Source organism: Lepus europaeus, chromosome 16, assembly GCF_033115175.1.
Source record: "Lepus europaeus isolate LE1 chromosome 16, mLepTim1.pri, whole genome shotgun sequence".
Taxonomy (NCBI): domain Eukaryota; kingdom Metazoa; phylum Chordata; class Mammalia; order Lagomorpha; family Leporidae; genus Lepus; species Lepus europaeus.
The window spans coordinates 17,555,087-17,573,569 of NC_084842.1; the positions used below are offsets into that span (position 1 = coordinate 17,555,087).

At 37.6% G+C, this 18,483-nt stretch overlaps 1 protein-coding gene and 1 pseudogene across 1 annotated transcript in view; one reads left to right on the forward strand and one right to left on the reverse strand.

Moving 5' to 3' along the window:
* SGCZ (sarcoglycan zeta) overlaps positions 1–18,483 on the reverse strand; it is a 1,230,796-nt gene that overhangs the window by 794,320 nt on the left and 417,993 nt on the right. The window lies entirely within an intron of this gene.
* LOC133775438 (eukaryotic initiation factor 4A-I-like) lies at positions 1,805–3,251 on the forward strand (annotated as a pseudogene).

The following is an 18,483-nucleotide window of genomic DNA, read 5'->3' on the forward strand; positions in this document are numbered from 1 at the left end:
TGGAATAGGATCAAGTCCCAGTTAGTGCTAAAAGGAAGCAGCTTCTGCCTCCATTCCACTGATTCTCTCACTGAATCGCTGCCAAGCAATCTGCCACTGGTGAGAGAAAATTCCCAAAGCAAAGGGCATGATAGAATTCCTTGAATTTTTCATATTTAAAGATTCATGTGTTTTGCACCAACAATACAGAGAAACCTAACAACACTTAGCCCTGTATTAATGGCATTTAATAAAGACTTAAATTAACAAAACACATCACCACAATCAGTGAGGTTGAAGTTGATGTTCAATAAAAGACTGTTAAAATAATCTGATTATGATTATGCACTTGAAAATCAAGCAAAGATTATTTGTGCTTGAAAGATTTTAAACCTGAGAAGGCATGATTGGGGAAGCCTCTTTGCTATCTATTATATTGTAAGGAATAGGTACTAAATACAGCAATGTTAACAGTCAAAATATGAATATTCATGTGAGGTAGATGACAAATACCTTATTCATATGTAAACTAATCATGCTTCAGTGATAATATTAAAGAATTTAAGGAAAACGATATATCATTCTTGTATGGACAATAAAAACCATGATGAAATATGCATTGCAATATAAAATTCCGGAAAATATTGTTGCTGGTGTTGCCCATTAAAATTTTGTATTTGGGTAATTGGGGAAAATGGAGAAGGCAATTAGAATCAAAGTCAAAGCAACTCTATCTCATTTCTCTAAAATGAGCTAGTCCCATGCTCTAGGAACTCTCTTCAGGCTAGTTAGAAGTGGAGCATGACACATAAATTGAGGAGACCTATATCGTTTTTTCTTGTCAGCAAATAACTATCTTTTATAAGCCATCCAATAATTTAGTGTTATCTATTAAAGGAAGAGATCTGACTAGAAACATAATTTCTGTCTCATTCTTATGAGACCCAAACAATGTCAGATCTGTTGATGTGTCACTTTCATCTCTTTATGTTGGCAGTAAGATAATAATTACTGTGTTTATGGCATCTACTATATTTTAGGTACAGCATCAAGGATGCCATCTTAAGCTTCCCACTTTTATATGAAGTTAGTCTATTTCCATTTACACATGAAAAAAATTTTTGTAATGGAGGGTATTTTGCCTGAAGTACTAAAGCAGGAGAATGGAGAATTGAATCCATTTTGATTATAATAAGGTGTAAAAACAACAGAAAGAAAGATACAAAATTAGATTCTTCCAGTATAAAGAGTGTATATCTTAAACACCATATCGCAAAGATATTAGACAGAATAAATACTATTCTATTGAATCCTCTAACGTTAACTAAAGAGCAATGCCACCAATTCCTCTTTCCTTCTGTGGCTGAAGAACAGCATTCAAGGCAGTGCATGTGCTCAGTGCTAAAATAGGCAGGAAAGATAATTCTAAAAGTATACAGCTTAGAATTCCACTTGCTGGATTTAACGCTTACATTGAAACATTGTCATGTCATTGAAAGAACTGAAACTGTATTCTTTTTTTGAAAATTCTACTTTCTACTTGATTACATGATTCATTAGTGGGACATTTCAACCACTGGTTGGGCAAGAAATGTAGTAAGTTAGGATAAATGTATACATTAAGTTTCCAAGTGAAAAAAATATCAAATGAGTGAATTTTTTTCAGCTTGAAACAGAAATACCTACAGTATTGTTTGTCAATAACTAAGAGTTGTTATGAATGCTAGTAAAAGGGACAAGTTCATACTAAATGAAATTACTTTTCAAACCCACAAGAAACCAATATGTTTGTTCTAAAACTGCCACAAACCAGTTTCTAAAGATCATGTCTGTAAGTAACGATTCCCAATCCAGGGACAATGGCCCTGATGGGATGGGGCCTGAAGGTGTCATCACAAGTAGCTGGAATGAGATTGTTGACAGCTTTGAGGACGTGAAAATCTCAGTCTCTCCTCTGTAGCATCTAGGCCTACAGTTTTGAGAATCCCTCTACCAAACAGCATGACATTTTTTTCTTTATTTCAAATCCGATCTGAAACTTGGAAAACGGCTACAATTACCCTATCAATTCTACAGCAGATTTAATCAGACCTAGAGGTGACCCAGGCCTTGGTACCACTTGAGAAGTAGCTCAAGAGATACAAAACGTGGTCATGACTTTAGCAGATTATATAAGTATCTCCTGCCATGCCACCACTGGGGGCACTGATGTGCATGCCAAGGTACAGAAGCTACAGATAGAAACCCTCATATCAACATAGACAACTTGGCCATGTTTGATATGCTTACCCAGAGATCTGTCTGTCAAACATATCAAGATGTTTGCGCTGGATAGAAGTGATGAAATGTTAGCTGAGAATTCAAGGACTTGATCTATTACATATTGCAAAAGCTAAACAGCAACACCCAGGGTATTTTATTGTCAGCTTCAATGTCTGCCAATGTGCTGGAGGTGACCAAGAAGTTATTGAGGGACCTCATCCAAATTCCTGTCAAGAAGGAGCTAGGGGCCAGCACTTTGGGGCAACAGGTTAAGCTGCCACTTGCAATGCCAGCATCTCCCATGAGCACTAGTTCAGCTGCTCCAATTCCAACCTGGCTCCTCATTAATGAGCCTGAATAAGCAAAGGAAAATGGCCCAAGTGCTTGGGCCACTGCCACCAATGTGGGAGACTAGATAGAAGTCAAGGTCCCCAGCTTCAACCTGGCCCAGCCTGGCTTCTTGCAGTCACTTGGAGAGTGAACCAGAAGATGGAAGGTCCCCCTTTTTATGTCTCTCTCTCTATCTCTCCTGTGTGTGTGTGTGTGTGTGTGTGTGTGAAGAACTTATCCTGGAAGCTATCCACCAATTCTTCCACAATGTGGATTGGGAAGAGTGGCGGCTCAACATACTATGTGACATGTATGAATCCTGACAAATCCTCAGACTTTCATCTTCATCAATAGCCAAAGGAGGTCAACTGACTCACTGAGAAGATGCATGTCCAAGACTTCATTGTGTTCATCAAGTATGGAGATATGGACCAAAAGGGAGCAGATGTGATCATTCTGGCTCTAGTAGAGCACTGATTGCCACCAACCTGCTGACCACAGACACCGATGGGCAACAAGCTTCTTTAGTCATGAACTGTGACCTTCCTACTCGCAGGAAAAATCGTATCTACAGACTTGGTCCTGATGGATATTTTGGTTGTAAGGGTGTGGTTATTAATATAGAGACAGAAAAAAAGGAGGACTCTTATAGACATCATGACCTGTGTCACCTCCATTGAGGAAGTCCCCTCTGTGTTGCTGACCTCATTTGAGGGACCATCCTGCTACCTAGTCTCAGCTGGGGCTTAGTTCTAGAAGACTGAGGAGCAGAAGGAGGAGGAAGGGAATGGAACCGAGAGATAAACACCTTGTCATTTTTTTTGTTTGAAAAATTGTTACATTTTGTGGCAAGAGAAGGAACCATGAACTCTTCAGAAATCTTTCCTTTGGAGAAGGTTCTTTTCCCTGGTGTATATCAGCTTAGTATTTATTCATTTAGCAAATGGGAACTGATCACTCATGTTTGTATCACGCTCTTTCGTAGATTCTAGCAAGACAATGACAAAACAAAACCGATGAGGTTGCTACTTCCATGAAATTTTATGAACCCACTACCTGATTACTGATTAGGACAAATATTCTGAAGTCAGTTGATTACAAGGTGCTACCAAAGAACAGTGAGTAGGAAATGCTTTCCTGGATTTGTGGCAACTCAACTGACATCTGAGGAATGAGCAAAAAAAAAAAAAATTAATCAGAAAGTGATGAAGAGTTTCAAATGGTGAAAGCTAAGCAAATGCCAAAGGCAGGTAAGAACAGAGGAAGAGAAGGGTGGAGTGAGACAAGAAAAGAAAGAAAGTTCACTTTTCAGGAATACAAAGAACATAGGGCAAAATCACATGAGGTGGAGCCAGGCAGGAGCTACAACACACAAGACACATAAATGAAAATCTTCTTAAAATTTTTTATTTAAAGGGTTGGGGTTTGGCACAGAGGTTAATCCACTACTTGGGATACCACATTCCCTATCACAGTACCTGATTTGAGTCCAAACTCTACTTCCATTATGTGTACCCTGGGAGGTAGCAAATGATGGCTCAAGGACTTGGGTCCTTGCCACCACGTTGGACACCCCGATGTAGTTTTTTATTTTTTATTTTTTGACAGGAAGAGTGGACAGTGAGAGAGAAAGAGACAGAGAGAAAGGTCTTCCTTTGCCGTTGGTTCACCCCACAATGGCCGCTGTGGCCGGCTCACTGTGGCCAGCGCACCACACTGATCCGAAGGCAGGAGCCAGGTGCTTCCCCTGGTCTCCCATGGGGTGCAGGGCCCAAGCACTTGGGCCATAGCAGAGAGCTGGCCTGAAAGGGGCAACCAGGACAGAATCCGGCGCCCAGACCGGGACTAGAACCCGGTGTGCCGGCACCGCTAGTCAGAGGATTAGCCTGTTGAGCCACGGCGCTGGCCCCAATGTAGTTTTGAGTGCCTGGTTTATCCAGGCCCAAAACCATTTGTTGCAGTGTTCTGGAAAGTGAACAAGTGGTTGTGGTTGGAAGATATTCTCTCTCTCTCTCTCTCTCTCTCTCTCTCTCCACCCCCTCCTTATTTCAAATATAATAAAAATAAACAAATGAATACATAAATGAATAACTTCTAAAAGGCTCATGAAAAACTTAGAAATCTTTTAAGTCCTGGAAGTTGCATGGCCAAATTTGCATATTGAAAAGATTGCTCTGCTTGCAATTTGCATAGCTGATTTTAAAAAGGCCAGATGGGGTAAATACACACTTATCTGGAGAGGCCCTTATGGTATTTAATTTAAGCAGTGATGGCAGCTTGGACAGGGAATGTTCTAGGAGAGACAGTGGAATTGGTCTGGAGATGGAGTATTTTCCACATATAAAATGATACGTATTTTTTCCTAGTTATCAGAACACTGCTTTCTTATGTACATAGTTATTTGCAACAACAAAAGTATTTTAAGCCTTTTTTTCTAAAATAGGAGGTTTAAAGCATGGGTCACAAATACATTTTCAAAATTACTGTTTGATTGTTCCTGACTGCCTGTCTTACATCACATTAACGAACTGAAGAATAAAAACCATATGAGTATCTCAGTAGATGCAGAGAAAGCATGTGATAAAATAAAACCTCATTTCATGATAAATACTTTAAGCAAATTGGGTATAGAAGGACTATTCTTCAACACAAGCAAGGCAATGTATGACAAGTTCACAGCCAGTCTCATACTAATGAGGAAAGTTGGAAGCACTTCTGCTAAGATCCTGAACCACGCAGGGATGCCCACTTTCGTCACTGCTATTGAATACAGTTCCAGAGGTTTTAGCCTGAGCCATAGGCAAGAAAAAGAAATCAAAGGGATACAAATTGGAAAGGAGGAAGTTGAACTATGCCTGTTTGCAGATGGCATGATCCTATATATAGGAGAACCAAAAGACTCCACTAAGCGACTTTAGGGTAGTTCGTTAAAGTTGCAGGATATAAAATCCACACACAGAAATCTATAGCCTTGAACAGTCATTTTTCCAAAGATGGATTTCAAATGGCCAACAGGCACATGGAGAAATGCTCAGGATCACTAGCTATCAGGGAAATGCAAATAAAGCTACAATGAGGTTTCACCTCACACCCCAATTAGAATGGCCATAATACAAAAATCAGAAACCAATAAATGTAGTAGAGGATATGGAGAGAAGGTTTCTTAATCCCCCCCCTCTCTCTCTAATAAGTAAATAAACACATAAAAATAAAAAAGTACAAGAAGCAATAAGCAAATACACAATTACAACAAAATGCTTCAATTTATCTTTCTCAATAATTGATTGAACCAGAACACAGAAAGTCAGTATGGGACAGCCTAGAAGAGTTCTGTCAACCAAATTTCCTAACATATTTATAGAATACTGAATACAATAAATACACTTGTTGGAAAATAAGAAAGTTTACAAGTCAATGACCTCATATTTCAGATACAGAAGAAGAGGTCCATGAAGAGATAATAAATCCCAAAGTACACAGAGGAAAGACATAAAAAAGAACAGTGTGAATGTCAATGATATAGAAAATGCAAAATCAATACAAAAAATACTTAAAACCAAAACCTGGAACTGTGATAAAAAAATGAGTAAAATAACATATAAAGGTACAATGATCAGAAATAAAAAGAGTACATAAATTATCAATATTAAGAATGAGAAACCAAATTACTACAGATTCCACAGAGAATAAAACGATTATAAAAGGAAATTATGACCAACCTCATAGCAGTGAGTTTGAACTTAGACCAAGAAGAAATGAACAAATTTCTTGGAAACCACAAGCTTGATGGGATTGTATTGGAATCCCCTGGCACATTTCTAATAAAAAAGCCATCTGCACATTAATGTTTAATGCAGCTCAATTCACAATAGCTAAGACCTGGAACCAACCCAAATGCCCATCAACAGTAGACTGGATAAAGAAATTATGGGACATGTACTCCATAGAATACTATACAGCAGTAACGAACAATGAAACCCAGTCATTTGCAACAAGATGGAGGAATCTGGAAAACATCATGCTGAGTGAATTAAGCCAGTCCCAAAGAGACAAATATCATTTGTTTTCCCTGATTGGCGACAACTGAGCACCAAAGGGGAAACCTGTTGAACTGAAATGGACACTATAAGAAACAATGACCTGATCAGCTCTTGTCCTGACTTTAGATGTACAATGTAATACTTTATCCTTTTTAGTATTTGTTGTTGTTGTTGTTGTTGTTCTAGTACTAGTGGTTGAACTCTGTAATTAACACATAATTATTCTTAGGTGTTTAAATTTTAACTGAAAAGTGATCCCTGTTAAATTTCAGAGTGGAGAAAGAGAAGGAGGAGATGTACAATTTGGGACATGCACAATCAGACTTGCCCCAAATGATGGAGTTAGAAATGTGCCAGGGAATTCCAATACAATCCCATCAAGGTGGCATGTACCAATGCCATCTCACTAGTCCAAGTGATCAATTTCAGTTCACATTCGATGGCTCGAATAGGTCTAAGAATCAAAGGGATCACACAAACAAGACAAGTGTCTGCTAATACTAACTGATAGAATCAAAAAGGGAGAGAAGGATCCAACATGGGAAGTGGGATACACAGACTCATAGAATGGCAGATGTCCTAAACAACACTCTGGCCTCAGAATCAGCCCTTAAGGCATTTGGATCTGGCTGAAGAGCCCATGAGAGTATTATAGGCATGGAAAGCCAAGATACCATGGAAAAGAAAAAAAGAAGAAGACCTAAATGAAAGATCTCTGTGAGTGAGATCCCAGTGGAAAGAACGGGGCCATCAAAGAAGGAGGTACCTTTCTCTGAAGGGAGGAGAGAACTTCCACTTTGACTATGACCCTATGGGAATAAGATCAAAGTCAGCGAACTCTAAAGGCTTCCATAGCCCTGGCAACTCATGACTAGAGCCTAGGGAGATTACTGACGCCATGAACAGGAGTGTCAAATTGTTAAGGCAGCAACAGGAGTCACTGTGTACTTACACACCATGTGGGATCTGTCCTTAATGTGTTGTCTAATGTGAAGTGATGCTATAACTAGTACTGAAACAGTATTTTTACACTTTGTGTTTCTGCGTGGGTACAAACTGATGAGATCTTTACTAATTATATACTGAATCGATCTTCTGTATATAAAGATAATTGGAAATGAAAAAAAAATCTGGTGTTAAATTGGAAATGGCATAGAAAATTAATTAATTTTTAAAAAAAAATATTATGTAGGATCTCTGTCTTTAATGTGCTGTACACTCTTATTTAATGCTATAACTAGTACTCCAACAGTATTTTTTTTTCACTTTGTGTTGCTATATGGGGCAAACTGTTGAAATATTTACCTAATATATACTAAACTGATCTTCTGTATATAAAGAGAATTGAAAATGAATCTTGATGTGAATGGAAGGGGAGAGGGAGCGGGAAAGGGGAGGGTTGTTGGTGGGAGGGAAGTTTTGGGAGGGGGAAGCCATTGTAACCCATAAGCTGTACTTTGGAAATTTATATTCATTAAATAAAAGTTTAATTAAAAAAATAAAAAATAAAAAAAAACTTTAAAGGAAAATATTTATTGTAATGGTTGATGCTGACATTCTATATTAGAGTGTCTGTGTTTGAGTTCTGGCAATATTCCTGATATCAATTTCCTGCTGATGCACACCTTGGTAGGTAACAGGTGATGGCTCAAGCCCCTGACACCTATGTTGGAGACACAGATTGATTTCCATGTGACTGTCTTCAGATTGCCCCAGCTCCAGCTGTAGGCATTTGGAGAGCAAACCAGAAGCTAAAAGTCTGTTCGCTCGCTCTCTCTTTCTCTCTCTCTCCACATGTCTATTTCAAATATTGACTTTATATGTAAATATCATTCCTCAGGAAAAAAATTCCAGATGTGCATAATTCACTAGTAAATCATACCATACATTTAAAGAGGAAAGTTGCTAATTATACAAAACACTCTGCTAGAAATTAAGAGAGTGGTGCTAGTCTCCAATTGATCCTATGAGGTCTATTCTACCCTGATTTCAAAACTTCATAAAGGCATTACAATAAAAAAGAAGATTGTAGACAAATATCCCATGAACATAGATATAAAAGACTAATTTTTATCAATATCAATCCATTGACTAATATATATATAATGAATAACAAAATATGACCAAGTCAGGTTCATTGCAGGAAATAGAATTAATTTAAATTCTAGGTGTTGGTGTTAGGCACAGCACAAAGATGTCAACTGGGGCACATACATTTCACATCTAAGTGTCTGTGTTGAAATTCCAGCTCCATTGCTAATTCCACTTGAGTTCTGTCATCCACATGGGAAAATCAGATAAAATTCCCAGCACCTGGTTTTAGCAAGTATTGCAAGCATATAGGGAGTTTACCAGTGGATAGAAGACCTCTCTCTCTCTCCTCTCTCTCTCTCTCCCTTCTTCCCTCCTTACTTCTCTCTCTCCATTAAAAAAATACAATAAAATAAACCTTCACAAAGTAATAAATAAATGGAATTCTAAAATGAATCTATTTTTGTATTTGTGAATTTATCATCTTAAGAGAAATAAAGGAATACCATAAGGTAATCTCAACAGATACAGAAAATGTATAAATCAACTATTTTTTTTCAGAAAAAAATAGGAAAAAGGGGGACATATTCAACCTGATAAAGGTAAAACATTAAAAGTTAAAAAGGTAAAACAAACAAAACCTCAAGTTAGTATCATACTATAAGCAACAGAAGTGCGTTCTTAATCCTAAAATCAAGAATAAGCCAAAAATGTCTGCTCTCACCATTTCTATTTAAAATTACAGTCAAGGTATGTGGCTGTGAAGTCAAGTAATACAAACAAATAAAATGCATATAGCTTTCTGCTAATGCACACCCAAGGAAGAAGAAGGTGATGGCTCAAGAAGTGGGTTCCTTTCCACCCACCTGGGAGACCCAAACTGAGTTCTGTGCTCCTGGCTTCAGCCTCGCCAAACCCAAGCTATTGTGGTCATTTAGGGCATATAAACCAGAGGCTGGGAGATCTCTCTTCCCTTCTCTCTCTTCTCTGTCTACTTTTCAGATAAGTAATTTTCTAAAATTGATAAAATATTTCATCTGAGAGGTCACCAAAGGCAGTGTTTAGATTCTAAGTAAGCACAATGAAAGATTATATCATTATTCAGTAAGAATACAACTTAATGTTATAATTGATTACTACTCACATACAGGAATATCTCAAGTTAAAAAGAATGATTGTGCCAACCAAGAGTGACTATGTGGAAGGACTGGATCTTTCATAGAATACTGGTGTAATGTTAATTGGAAAGTTCACTGTGAAAATAATTTACCAAGCTCTTAAAAAGTTAAACATATACTCAACAATATCGTCAGGTCATTCCACTGCTAGACGGTTCCCTATGAGAAATAAAGTACTCGCCAATAAAAATGCTTTCACACTAATTCTCATATCAGCAAGGTTTATAACAACCAAAACTTAAAAGCAAAAGATGAATAGATTATACTCAATGGAATACTACTCCACAATGAACAAAATAAATTATTGACATATACTATTCGTGAATTACTTTCAAAATATTCCTGCTAAGTTAAAGAATATAGATAAAATAGAATACACATTGCATGTTCCCTATTCAATAACACTGTGGAAAAATGCAAAATAATCTACCTTGACAGGAAACAGATCAGTAATTACTTCACATATACATGGGCAGTAGGGGTTACAAAAGGGCAGAGAGCGTATCTGTGAGTGGCTAACAAAGATCACTTAGAATAGTCATTACTTCATGATGTGTACTTATCAAAACTTATCAATGACTGTATTTTACATCTGTGAAATTATGTTCCAATTAAAACATATTTGAATGATATTTCCATAAATTTGCTAAAACAAAGTTTCATATTTGAAATCACATATCTACCAAAACTATAGAAGATAGAAAATTTTTTTAACTAAACACATTTTTAAAAGTAAAATGTCTCTTTTTTATTACTTTAGCTTTTTCCAATCACCTTCATACAGAAAGGTGAAGGATGTTTTTTGCTCCTTTGTACATATGCATTGAGAAGAGTACTTGTAGATCTACTGAAAAGTGCTATTTTGGATTTTGCAAACCAATAGACCTATATGCTGCCTTCTGAATATAAGCTTAAATACATCCCCCTTTATGTTCAAAAGTACAATGTTTGCAATGTCTTTACATAATTAGAACCTAGTGTTTGCTTTACTTGAAAAGATTTCCTATTCTTCACTGTTAAATTCAATTATGAAATACTGTAAGTTGTCTATTCAAACATTCATTCAATAGTGATGATGATTTACTGATCAGGAAAAGTAACAATGCAGGTACCATGCTGGGTGCAGAGGTTACAATCATGAAAATGAAGTGATCCTTGTTCTCTAGGAGTCAGTCTATTAACTGTGAGAGAGAAGTACATAAATAATGAACACACTGCACACAGGATAACAGAGAACTAGAATTAGAAAGACAGAACTGTGAGAAATCCAAGGAGTAGCCACGTTTGGGGAGAGGGGGTGGGAGTTAGAAGGGCATGCTTGTGGGACTCTTATGGATTCAGAACCAACTGAGCTGACTTGCGAAGGGCAAATAAGAGTTGGCGAGACACACAAACAGGGGGCAAAGGACATTCTAAGCAAGATAGGAAGATGCTTCAGAGAACCGGAACTAAATTAACTAAATGTAATAGGTTAAGAATGGATGGCAATGGCTGATGTATAGTGTGCCACTGCTGATATTTGTGCTGCAATTAGGGGAAAGCTCTTACAGAACCTGAGCAAGGTGGTTATGGGATCACATATAGGGGCTTATAAGTTAACACAGCAATACTGATCCCTTGGCTTCTCACAATAGATACTTTACCAAAAAGTATCAATGGTTTATTAACATCTCTTGAATGAATGATTCCTTAGTGGTTTTGAAACCCAGATTTCCTCATCATGCTATTTATTGCCATGTCAACACACATTAGCAATGAAGGAGAAGTCCATAGCATTTTACAGAGAAAATGTATTCCATCAGCTTTTGCAAGTTAAAGGCAATCCATGCATGTATGGAACAACAGTTTCCACTTACATCTACCCGCTGGCATTTGTATCTCAACTCGAAGTTGCAAACTCCTAGACTTTGAGCAGAAGACTTCCTTGGGAATCTAAGCTGGTATGAAAGAGAATAGTGGCCATCTTTTCTAATTTTATGACTTCTCTTCCCCCCCCCCCAAGAATGAAAGCAGGATTATATACAGGATAAACACTTTTGGTAAGGGAAAACAATGATAGCAAAGATCTTGAAAATACACAGAAGAAAAGTACTTGATATAGGGAAGCTTATTAAATCCATCTTTGACATTCTTTTTTCTCTCAAGAAAATAAAATTCAGCAATCTGTTTGTTTGTTTTGGTTACAGCACTGCTGATCCCTAAACTTCCATACTAAGTTTTTGAAAGAAACCGTATCTTAAAACTTTTTCTGCCAAGTCACTCCAGGAAATAAAAGTACACAAATTCAAGTGCAATATTTATCAAAGTGGTATGAAATAGTATATTTAAATATTTACAATATGTACAGCATGACCCTATGCTTCAAGTGTATGTGTCATTTAGAACATAGACACATTGCTTCAGTGTACAATTATTTCACAAAATCCTGGTCCTTTGCAAATAACTGATAGCATTAAAATATTCAAATAAGTCTGCAGTTAATGTATGCCTGTAGAAGATCTCAGAATTTCTAAATATTAGGATAACAGAATATAACCTAAGAAGGGAAGGTCTTTTTTATATATGATTGAGTATAAATCTAATCAAAATAGCAATTTGATTCAACAAATGTTACCATTGGGCACACATATTCCCAAAGAAATATCTTGCCAACACTTACCAGAAAATACTCTAGAATTAGTTATTTTTCATCTCAGTTGAACATTTTATTGTCTTGTCTTTTTTTTTGCTTTAGACCTGATTCATATAGACTCATCAACAAACATCTTGTCTTTTCCATTTTTGTTCATATTTAGTTTTTGGCAATCGGAACTTAAATAATTATATCTTGTTGGAGCAGGACCAAATATAGCAAAAATTTCAAAGCACAAAAATTTTTCTTTGGCTCACCTCCCACCTCTAGTGTTTCATGGAGTAATTGCATTTCTTACCATCAAAGACTTTCCTGGATTCCTGGGGTTTTGTTCTCAGAGTCTCTCTGGCTAAACTTTACTTGAAGTGTTAGCTCCTAAACACATATGGTAATATTTCTATGAGCCTTTGCTTTGCTGATCTCTTAAAAAGCCAGAAATGCTCTGTTCCCAATGGCAACCCCGCTCCCCCTGAAAGCCTTCTCTCTGCTTCTGAGGGTGCATAGAGAGCATCTTCTAATCACATCCTGCTCATTCATAAATAAGTCCAGCATTCACATTTAAAGGAAGACAAAAGCATACATATATAAACATGCTATTTGCAGTAAGAAAATTTTGCCATGAATATCTAAATCTTTCATATAATCACAGGTCATTTTCTCCTTATAATATAAATATTTTTAAAGAGTGGGTAACATGAAGTAAAAGCATCCCTGTGAGCAAGAACTCAGAATTTCACGAGAAAGAGAGCAGTACAGACGTGAGTTAAACATCAGTCTTGTCTCACCTGAAGCCTTCCGACCACTCCAGTCCATCAAATGCGGTTCCCTGGGGACCTAGGCGGGATGAACCAACAAGGTCTCATGAGGTAAAAGGCTAGGACACTTGCTCTTTCTGACCAGGCAGTGCTGTGGCTGATTGCTATCCACCCAAAGCCACAATCACCTTCTGATCTGAGGAGCAGGTGACGTGGAAAGTCTGAAGATTCTTGATAAATTATGCTACCACATCAAGAAATACACATAACAGGTTAAAAATCAGTCACTGAAGTCATTGGCTTTGTCTTTGTGAGAACGGACTCCAAATAGCTCATCATCAAGCATTGGCAGCTCCCCTTCATGATAAAGCTGAGAAATTAGTATTACATGTGTATCATATGAGGGCTATCTTCTTTCCCAGTGTTTGGAAAAGGAGAGAGGAAGGGAAGAAAATAGACAAGGTTATGCTAATTAAGTTGAAATTTACTTTCTCCAAGAGAACTGGAACATCAATTTATTCAAAAAAGCCAGTGCTTTCCCAGTACCACAGCTTTTACCTTCCTTCCTTCCTTCCTTCCTCCTTGCCAATGCAAATTATATCCTTGCAAGCATCGTGCAAGGCCTCTCCAAAGGTCACAGGTTACATACTCCATGATCATTCCCCCTGTAACCACTGCCATCTCCATGTGATTCCTTTGACAAACTTGGATACTCTATGCAAGCTACATTATTTCTTCTAATACAGTCCCACCATACAATCGAAATATATGCTTGTTGTTTTAGGGATTCTTATGTGTGTTTATCTCATTTTCTTAACTATTTAGGAAACGTTTTAAGCAAAGGAAAATTTTCTTTGCATACACTGGACTTCTAGCACACTTGATGTTTACAAATATATAGTAAAAAATGACTCACCCTAATACTTCATTAAAATTTCACAGAAGAGGAAGTTAAATTACATTACACAAAGTAAATGCATGACAATTTTAATACATATATAATTTATAGCTTATTTAGACCCTATGTTAATCCACAAAGAATTTAAATAGCATGAAAATAAAATATGCAGTTATCTTAACAATAAACTTGAAGAATAAATTAGTAACCAAATAATAAGGCACCCTTGAAAGAAATCTACTAAATTCAATAGCTTTTAATGTTGTTTTCTTTTTTTTCTTTTTTTTCTTTTTTTTTGACAGGCAGAGTGGACAGTGAGAGAGAGAGACAGAGAGAAAGGTCTTCCTTTTGCCGTTGGTTCACCCTCCAATGGCCACCGCAGCCAGCGCACTGCGGCGGCGCAACGCGCTGATCCGAAGGCAGGAGCCAGGTGCTTCTCCTGCTCTCCCATGGGGTGCAGGGCCCAAGCACCTGGGCCATCCTCCACTGCACTCCCTGGCCACAGTAGAGAGCTGGCCTGGAAGAGGGGCAACCAGGACAGAATACGGAGGCCCGACTGGGACTAGAGCCTGGTGTACCGGCGCCGCAAGGCAGAGGATTAGCCTAGTGAGCCGTGGCACTGGCCCTTTAATGTTGTTTTCATATAGGAATCTGATTGCTTTCATTGTTTTCCCACAACCTTTCTTGGTCTGATTATGATTAATGCGATTTACATTAAAGATACATAGATTTCTATGTTAGCCATGGGAATGGTGAAGCGTTTGCAGATCATTTCGATTTTTTAAATACTTTTGCTGGATTATCTCAGGATTACTAGCACAAATTTTACTTTGCACATGGAAGGAAAAAAATAGGTCATCCTGTGCCAGAATCAGAATCCCTTGCTGGGCACATCCAGCTGCTTCCATCTCCTACACTCCAGCCATTACAGGCCTCGATTGCTATTCACACAGGTATGGGTATGTGGAACGTTTGTAGGGACCTGAGCCACCCTTCAAAGAAAGATACTTGGATTCTCTTTGGAAATCCCTTTCCCTCTCTCTTTGGGCTAATTCTCACTCCTTGAGAATCTAGCTTTGATGCCACTTCTTGGATGTCTCGATTCTTGATTTGAGTATCCATTACCTGTACGCTGTGCTGCTGTTACATAGAATGCCACCCTAGTTTATGCTGGGATCCCACATTTTTTTCTCAATAATGTTCCAGGTGGGAGGACAGATTATAGTCATGGGGTTCAGTGTGGCATCAATCTTGACCCAAGGTCAACCCCTGGCCTCTCTTCCCAAGGCATCCCTGCCAGTTTCTGAGTGGCTTCAAGAAAGACTAACTGAAGCCAACTCTTAAAAACTTATCAAAAATACTGAAAGGAAACATATGGTCAGATTGTGCTTCTGTTATTTCAAAGACCCACAGAGGCATAAGTCTCAGGAATTTTTCCCAGAAATATTTCCCTTTTGGTTTTCATGAGCTTGAAGGCAGAACATGCCCACTAACACAATAGTAATGGCAGGTTCCAAAGGCAGTCCGTGACGGTGCATGCCGGCATATAATTCCCTTGATAGAATTCTGGGGCTTTCATTTTTCATGACTCTCACAGGTGGTGATTTGAGATTAGGTCACAAAAGGTACAGGCTCAACTCTCACTGAGGTTCTGCCTGAAATTTTGCAAGTCATTTTCCAGTAATAACAAGCAGGGCTATAATTTTGTTATTGACAATTCAATTCCTCCTTGAAGCACATAATTTCTCTAGTACCTTTACTCAGAGTGTTTAAACTTATGACTAGTACTTTTAAAATTAATCAAAATATAACATTATAAAATAGTGGAGAGCAGGATTAGGATGATAACTGGGATCAAGATGCAAATTCAACTTTTAGTGCACTGCTTGCACAGTTTAAAATTTACCTAAGAAATTCTTAACATACTTCTTGTTTTGTTTAAACTTTACCTAAGATCATACTGAAGAAGTCATAATTCTATGAAAATGATAAAAGAATTAAAATGCTGGGACATCTACAGTACACACTGTCACAAATTCTGTTTTGTTCTTTTTTTCATTGAAGTGTCTGCAGGGGGGGATTTGGTTAGGACAGACTACTACCTCAATCTTCAAAGTTTAGGGTTTGATGCAAAGTGGTCATTCAAAGAAGAAGAAATACCAGTGGAAAATACACAGGGAAAATTCAACACCAAATTGCACTAAAACAATTGCAAATTGATATACAAGGACAAGATTTTTCCACTATCACCTAGGCACATTTTTTAAAAAGAGGATAATATCTACTGCTGCTAAGTAGCTGAGTATTTTCATTTGTTAACAGGAATGCAACCTAATAGTGTTTTTCTGAATAGTAATATTAAAACCCTCTTCAAAATAAAGACCTCAAAACCATTTCTCCATAGTTCCTATGGATTTGTCCAACAGAAAATAATTCAAAAATTAAGTTAAAAATCTTTGGACATGGGGCCTAGGCAGTAGTATTTCTAAAATTGCTCCTTGAGTAATTATAAAATAGCCAAGTTTGGGAACTACGAGTTTACACAGAAACTTAATATCAGGGAAAGTGGATGGTTAAATGTTAAGTTTGACAAGACAAGTGTCTGCTAATACTAACTGATAGAATCAAAAAGGGAGAGAAGGATCCAACATGGGAAGTGGGATACACAGACTCATAGAATGGCAGATGTCCTAAACAACACTCTGGCCTCAGAATCAGCCCTTAAGGCATTCGGATCTGGCTCAAGAGCCCATGAGAGTATTGTAGGCATGGAAAGCCAAGATACCATGGAAAAGAAAAAAAGAAGAAGACCTAAATGAAAGATCTCTGTGAGTGAGATCTCAGTGGAAAGAACGGGGCCATCAAAGAAGGAGGTACCTTTCTCTGAAGGGAGGAGAGAACTTCCACTTTGACTATGACCCTATGGGAATAAGATCAAAGTCAGCGAACTCTAAAGGCTTCCATAGCCCTGGCAACTCATGACTAGAGCCTAGGGAGATTACTGACGCCATGAACAGGAGTGTCAAATTGTTAAGTCAGCAACAGGAGTCACTGTGTACTTACACCCCATGTGGGATCTGTCCTTAATGTGTTGTCTAATGTGAAATGATGCTATAACTAGTACTGAAACAGTATTTTTACACTTTGTGTTTCTGTGTGGGTACAAACTGATGAGGTCTTTACTAATTATATACTGAATCGATCTTCTGTATATAAAGATAATTGGAAATGAAAAAAAAATCTGGTGTTAAATTGGAAATGGCATAGACAATTAATTAATTTTTTTAAAAAATATTATGTAGGATCTCTGTCTTTAATGTGCTGTACACTCTTATTTAATGCTATAACTAGTACTCCAACGGTAGTTTTTTCACTTTGTGTTGCTATATGGGGCAAACTGTTGAAATCGTTACCTAATATATACTAAACTGATCTTCTGTATATAAAGAGAATTGAAAATGAATCTTGATGTGAATGGAAGGGGAGAGGGAGCAGGAAAGGGGAGGGTTGTGGGTGGGAGGGAAGTTATGGGAGGGGGGAAGCCATTGTAACCCCTAAGCTGTACTTTGGAAATTTATATTCATTAAATAAAAGTTTAATAAATGGAAAAAATGTTAAGTTTGAAAGCAAACTATACCTTGTTAATTTTGAAAGACCAGTCATATACTCATATGCACATCTGAGACTATTCCTGTGGTCAAGTGTCAAAAGCAGATATTTCTAGGTAATAAGATTACTGATGAGGAATTTCGCATGTGACTGTCACTATTAGGCTTTGAGTATCCTGTATTTTCTGAATGGTAGTTAATGGACATATTATGCATTGACCAAAATTTTCTAAGATTAGTGTTAAAACATCTATTATTTCACAAAAACAGTTCATGGACTTTAGGCTGTGAGAACCTCAGAATCACCTAATGTATTTTTAGAACTGCATATTACTTTGTTCTACTTCAGATTAACAGAATTGCATCTCTCGGAAGGGATGAGGTTTCAAAAGTATGTGGTTTGAGCAAAATCCTTATACGATTCAAATGTGGAAAATAGTTTGAGAAAACTATGGTCTACAATAGATGATTTACATTTATCACAGTACCTGTTAAACAGGAGACACACCTTGCTAACTGATCTCCTTAAACACAATCCAATGGTTCTTAGAAACAGAGGGAGATTGAGAGACAGACAGTGTTCCCATCCAATGGTTCACCTCCCAAATGCCCACAGGCAGCCAAGGCTGGGACAAGCAAAAGCTGAATGTCATGAATTCAATACAAATCTTCCACATCAAGTGGCAGGAATCCAAGTACTGGAGCCATCACCTGCTACCTCCCATAGTATATATTATCAGGAAGTTGGAATCCGGTGCAAAGCTAGGACT